The following is a 6681-nucleotide window of genomic DNA, read 5'->3' as shown; positions in this document are numbered from 1 at the left end:
CATGCAAGGGGTGGAAGTCCAGTCTGCCTGGTGCTGGAATGAGTGGCTTCTATTTTTAAGTTGTATGTTTGACTTTTAAAAACTTCAGTTGACATGGAGATATCAGTCAGGTATTGCTAAACAACAAACCACACAAAGCCCAGAGGCATGTAATAATAAGCACCATTGCTTGTGCTCTGGGGTTCTGCTGGCGTATCTGGGAAGCTCATCACTGATTTAGGAAGACCTCCACTTGGCTGTGCTCTGCAGGCCTCTCACCTTCAAGCACGCCAACCCTGGCACATTTTCAGGGCAATGGCAGAGGAGCAAGAGAGGAGAGAAAACAAGCAGGACGTCCTGAGGTCTAGGGTTACAAGTGGCACATCCTCACTGTAGTCACATTCCATTGGCCCAAGCAAGACCCCAGGCCATCCCAGATTCAAGGGGATGGAGAAGTAGACACGGCCTCTGTAGTGAAAGGAATTTTGAAGTCACATGGCAAAGGCGTGGCTACAGGGAGCAAAGAAGAATCATCGAGGCCATCACTGAAATCTACTGAACATAATGTCTGAAAACGTTATAATAATGATCCTTAAAGGAATGGCTTAGAACCCAAACATTGTACTTGTTTAACACATAGCCATGATTTCTGAAGCTCTTGCAGTTGTTTAGTTTTCCGTATCAACGGAAGGATTTTAAGAACATCTCAAGGCCGGGGTCCTAGATCATCTCTTAACACTGTCATATGTGAAAACAGGGAAAGATGAGCACTGACCCGAGGGCAATATATGAATAAACACGATGATGCCTCAAGCCCTACCAAAGAAGAGGGGCATCTGAATTAAAGATTTGCTCTTAGCCATGGCTGGTGTGGCTCAGCTGGTTGGGCATCATCCTGTACACCAAAACGTTGCCAGTTTGATTCCTGGTCAGGACTCCTGCCCCAGTAGGGGGCATGCAGGAGGCAGCTGATTGATAATGTTCCTCTGTCATCATTGATGTTTCTATCTCTCTCTCCTTCCCTTCCTCGCTCTCCATCTAAAAGAAAAAAAAATCAGTTAAAAAATATTGTAAAAAATACACTTGCACCCTGTCTGGGTAGCTCAGTTAGTTAGAGGATCATCCCGTTATGCCAAGGTTGCAGGTTTGATCCCTGGTCAGGGCACATATAAGAATCAACCAGTGAATGTACAAATATGTGGAACAACAAATTGATGTTTCTCTAAAATAAATAAAATTTTTTAACATAAAAAAGAAAAGATTTGCTCTTAAATATCTGATTTCCTCTGACAAGGGTGCTGATGTACTTACAAGCCACTTGGGGAAAGTACTATGATCAAGTCCAGTTTTCACTCTTCTGTGTCAACATGTCTTTTTGAGATTTAGTGTTTCAGCCCTGGCCGGTGCGGCTCAGTTGGTTGGGCGTTTCCTGTGCCTTGAAAGGTTGCCAGGTCTATTTCCTGTCAGGGCACATGCCCAGGTGGGGGGCATGCAGGAGGTAGCTGATCATTGTCTCTCTCTCTCTCTCCCTCTCCCTTTCTCTCTCTCTAAATATCAAATTTTAAAATATTGTTTTAAAAGAGAGAGTGTGAGAGAGAGATTTAGTGTTTCAGTACTGATTCAAATCTTTAGATTTTTAAAAATAAAAATAGTCATGCTCCCAAAGTGACCCTAAAGAAAGGCTTATGAAACAAATGTCAGGGGTGATGCTAGTTTCTGTTGCCGATTTAACTTAATTTCTATTGCTATTTTGCTTATTTTAACGGATGAACTTTGTTTCTTAAGATAACACTGCCGCAGATGCTATCAGTAGCCTCATCCAGATTTTTTTAAAGTAACCTTTTTAACTAGAATTTGCAAATACTTTCATATGCCTGTGGCATTATTTAGACATTTAACATTTCTTGGCCCAACCACATTTACTCCTACTGATTGGTATGGAGTAACTGGAGTAACTAGGAATTCTCAGAAGGAGGTGAGAGGTAGGAATTTGACACCGAGTAATCAGGTCACAGTGTAATGAGGCTAGAGATGAACGTACAGGTTGAAAACTTTTATAGGTGTGGGGGTGGGATTTTGGACCTGTGCTAACACTTGATGGAACAAATACTTCCTTTGTAAACTGTTGTCGGTTGACATCAGATTGGGGCGACCAGCATGCTCCATATTCTTAGATGCAAAGAGACTTTATCTAGCATCCTCTGTGCACGGTCATGCTGCAGCATTTTGTTTCTTCCCCACTTTGTCCTTTCCCTTTATATTTGCCACTGGTGCCCATAGGCATAGTTTAGAACCCATGGTTGGTGGCCCTCTGAGCTCCAGAGGAAATCAGATTTCCAGATGGGAGGATGCCCGGACAAGGATGTGAAGCAACTGGGACTTCCCTACGTTGCTGGCAGCAGGTATATGTAAAGTGACGCAGTTTATTGCAGTTTATTCTTATCAAGTTAAGCATACACTTACCTTATGGCCTTGCAATTCTACTCCTATTCCACACAAAGACTTATTAACGAATATTTATTATAGCTTGTATTCCTAACAGCCTTAATAATGGGAACAACCCCAAGGTCTATCAATAGATAAATGGATAAACACACGGTGAGGTATCCATACAATAAAAAACTACCTGGCAATAAAAAGGAACAAACAGATTAAAAGGAACAACTTGGATGAATCCCAAACATATTATGCTGAGTGAACTGGTGAGGGGAGATGGGCTGGAGGTGGAGGCTGAGGCAGGGCCAGGGCTGTGAGCTTCAGGGGGTCCTTGCTCTTCCAGAGCTGCCCCAGCCCATCTGACCAGTAGTTCTCAGTTTTTCCCAGTCAACCCACAAACATTTCACCCTTATAATCCATTTTCAGACACACTGAAATCTCACACCCTTTTCACATTTCAGAAATTTCAAAATAAATTACCTATGACTAAAAACAAAGTAAGGCATTCCTAATGAAGAACATTTTTTTCAACTCCTCCCTCTCGGTCTCTGAGACCCCGGCTCTCTCTTCCTCCCGTCTCCTCCTCCCTAATCAGCGGGGATCACTGTGCTACAGCAAGCATACGAAGTGCCACATATGAGGTCAGCCTGGGCTGTGGAGGACGCTTTAAACAAATCTCATTTGGACTAGAGCTTCCTTGGGTTCTCAGAACCATCAGAGGCCCTAGCAGGCCCCCATGCCAGCAAGGACTTCCCTCCCATTCCTTCTGGATGCGAGGACTATCCGCAGGAGGGAACACACCTGACCGGCTGAGTTCTGTCTGCTGTAAGATGCGTCTGCCTCTTCCTCCTTTCGCCCTTCCCCTGGGGAGCCAGCTCCAGGGAGTCCCCTGGGAGCTTGTGAGACAGACCCAGGCCCCTCTCTGGAGGAGCTGACTCCGGAGTGCACCAGGTGATTCTTAAAACCGGGCAGGCTTGAGAGACCCCCCCATGGAGACAGCTGCCCTGCTGGGAGCTGTGGCTGCCACCCTGGTAGGGAGAAGGTGTTCACAGCACGCAGATGCCGAGCCTCTGTCAGGGACAGGGATGATGGTTTTCACTCGGCCACGCGTCCCAAGCCAGGACAGGCGGGCCCATAGAGGCTTCTGCAGTGCCGAGAGGAATGAACGCAAACGCCACCCACGCGGCCTCCTGTGGCCCAAGGTCCCCAAGAGGACGGGGAGCCAGCAGCTCAGCCACCAGAACCATAGGGGACACCTGAAAACCAGCATCCAGCAGACACCCGAAAACCAAGATCCAAACAGCCAAGAGGAGAAAAGCCCGAATACTGCGGACCTGGCTGTTTGTTCGTTTTTGTTTTTTTTTTTAAATATATTTCTTTATTGATTTCAGACAGGTAGAGGGAGAGAGAGATGGAAACATCAATGATGAGAATCATTGATCAGCTGCCTCCTGCACGCCCCCTACTGGGGATCGAGCCCGAAACCCAGGCATGTGCCCTTGACCGGAATCGAACCTGGGACCCTTCAGTCCGCAGGCCGGTGATCTATACACTGAGCCAAACTGGCTAGGGCGGACCTGGCTGTTTTTTAAGATGGTTCAGTTCTGGGGCCTGGGAGAATTCAAAGGAAAATGCCTGGTTGCCCCTAAGTAATCTGTGAGCTGACTTGCTGGGAGATAGAGGGATGGGGGGGGGGGGGGGGCAGGAGAATTTACATTTATACATATTTACATATATAGTTACATTTATAAATATATAAATATTTAGATAGAAATTTAATTTCATGTAGAACTATATTTACTTACATAAATTTATGTATACACATTTCTATATTTACATAATTTATATGTCTGCGAGAGAGAGACCCCACCCAGGGAAAAGGTGGGTGGTAGGAAAAGCATTTTGTTTTTTTCCTGAACACCTCATTTTTGTGCAATAATGGAGAAAAGGTCTTGTTTCAAATATATGACTGCTTACATAATGGAAGCTAACTTTGCCACATTCGTGTGGATTTTTCCAGAGGCAGGTTCCGAGACAGGATGTGAGTACAAATAGTTTATCTGGGAAGCACCGGGAAATGATACCAGCTGGGAGCTCAGCCACCAAAGGGCATGCTATTAACCGAGTTCCCACAGAGGGTCAACCGCTATTAACCGAGTTCCCACAGAGGGTTAACCGCTATTAACCGAGTTCCCACAGAGGGTAGCGGAGCTGACCCAGGCGGAAACTCTGGGAGGCGGTGTCCATGGCACCCCTGCAGCGGCCAGGAGCCGAGGGATTTCTACCCCAGCATCTGAGGGTGGCCGCTGGGCTGCTGCTCCCGGGGTGGGGGTCTCACTTCCCCGGCACTCCTGTACTTCTGAGCGGCCCCGCATTCAGGAAGGCGGCCTTCTGGTTTCAGAAAAAAACCCTCAGTGCTGATATGGACAGTTGGACGTCAGCCAGAGAAAGGAGAATGGATCAGTGAGTCCGAGCAATGTGAACAGGGCAAACGACAGCATCCGTTGCATTTTATTAATCCCAAAATGCGCTTCAGCCCTCCCCGAAATTTTTCAGCACAGTACACGGAACATAATGTAATCCTTGCTTCATGGCTAAGCAGCATCATAAAGAGCATTTGTTATTTTAGCCTTCTCTGTTACAGCTGCTCTGGAGGTGGGAGAATGATTTGCTTTCAACAATAGAGTTGTCAGCCTCTGGAAACGTCTGAACTCTTGTGTCTGTGCTGAGAGGTCTTCTGTCTCTTGCGCTCTTACCTGTGGTTGTGAGCAGAGTGCCTGCTCCAACTGCTGCACACCTCTCCCCAAGGGGCTCGGGTCTTCTGGGAGCAGGGAAGGAGAGAGAGAACTGAGCTCGTTGGAACTGTCAACAGAACAGGAAAAGATGGCAACACAGCGCTTTCCCTGCCGCCACCGAGTTGAGTGGAGGCGGAGGCTTGGGTGCATGCAAGATGCAGCTCTACCCATAACCCACTGCCATGGCCGAGGAAGGCGTTGCTGCTGGAGGGGTAATGGACGGTGATCCTGCTTTGCAAGAGGTGCTGAAGACCGCCCCCACCACCATGGCCGAGCGCGGAATGCCAAAGCTGCCCGGCCTCAGACAAGCGCCCAGCCCACCTCTGTGTACTTGCATCCACCTGTGATGAGCCTACCTACGCCAAGTTGGCGGAGGCTCTTTGTGCTGAACCTCAAATCACCCTAATTAAGGTTGATGACAAGAAACTAGGGGAATGGTGGCCTCTGTAAAATCGACAGAGAGGGAAAACCCCGTAAAGTGGTTGGTTGCAGCTGTGTGGTGGTTAAGGACTATGGCAAAGAGTCTCAGGCAAAGGATGTCATCGAGGAGTACTTCAAATGCAAGAAGTGAACAAATAAACTTGGCTTTTGTTTATTTAAAAAAAAAAAAAAAAAGATGGCAAAACAACCAGGAGACCTCCTGTGGGCTTGCTGGAAAGGTTTGGTGTCATCCGGCTCCTCGGAAGCCATTTCTGCCTCTTCTTTGAAAGCTGGCCATTCTTTGTGTTGAAGAGGTGACTTTGGGACAAGTATGGAGTCTGAACAGGTTTGTGAAAAGAAAAAGAATGAAGAGCAGGGAAGGGAGGGGGCACTGAAAGAGGGAGAAAACCAGGAGGAAAGAGAAACACTGAGGAAAATCCAGAGTGGACCCGAGGACGAGGCCTGCCTGTGCTGGGGGCCCTGCCCTTAAAGGAACCTGCCGTGCGAGCCGGGCCCTGGAGCTCACACCGCTTTCAAAGTTTCTTTGGCCTCCAGCACTCTCCCCTTCCTGCGCTCCTGTGCTCCTCATTCTCGGCTGTTCTGGTGTCGTGACCTCTCCCAGCGCCCCATTGTAGTTCCAGGCCTCGGCCTGCATCACCAGCCCAGACACAGGTGTTAGTGACCTAATGTAGGAGTTGCTCTTCCGGTTTTTACTTTTGTCATTTCTCCTGGGAATTCCACCCTCATTTTAGAATCTGCTCGCCACCTTCCTAAGTGGGCAGTTCCCCATCGTCATGTCCTCAGTCAAGTCTAGCTCCTGCCCGGTAAGGCTCGGGTGGGAGGAGGGCCGTGGCTCAGTGGTGAATTCACCCTGGAGGGGACCCAGTTGTCACCTCTGCTGGGAGGGACAGTAGCAGGGGCGGGGCTTGTGGAGAGCTTCAAAGTGTGGCCCCTGTGGTGTGAAGAGTCGTTAAGCAAGTCCATTGAGCATTGGATTTCTAATTTATGAAATGGGGATCGTAATACCTGCACTCACCACACTGTTTTAAGA

General features: G+C 47.9%; 1 pseudogene; it reads left to right on the top strand.

Moving 5' to 3' along the window:
- Positions 1-5392: 5392 nt before the first annotated feature.
- On the top strand, positions 5393-5803 carry LOC103305205 (40S ribosomal protein S12-like; annotated as a pseudogene).
- Positions 5804-6681: the final 878 nt, after the last annotated feature.

This window comes from Eptesicus fuscus, chromosome 4 (assembly GCF_027574615.1).
Source record: "Eptesicus fuscus isolate TK198812 chromosome 4, DD_ASM_mEF_20220401, whole genome shotgun sequence".
Classification (NCBI taxonomy): domain Eukaryota; kingdom Metazoa; phylum Chordata; class Mammalia; order Chiroptera; family Vespertilionidae; genus Eptesicus; species Eptesicus fuscus.
The sequence above is the reverse complement of the archived record's forward strand: the minus strand, read 5'-3'. Positions and strand labels throughout refer to the sequence as shown.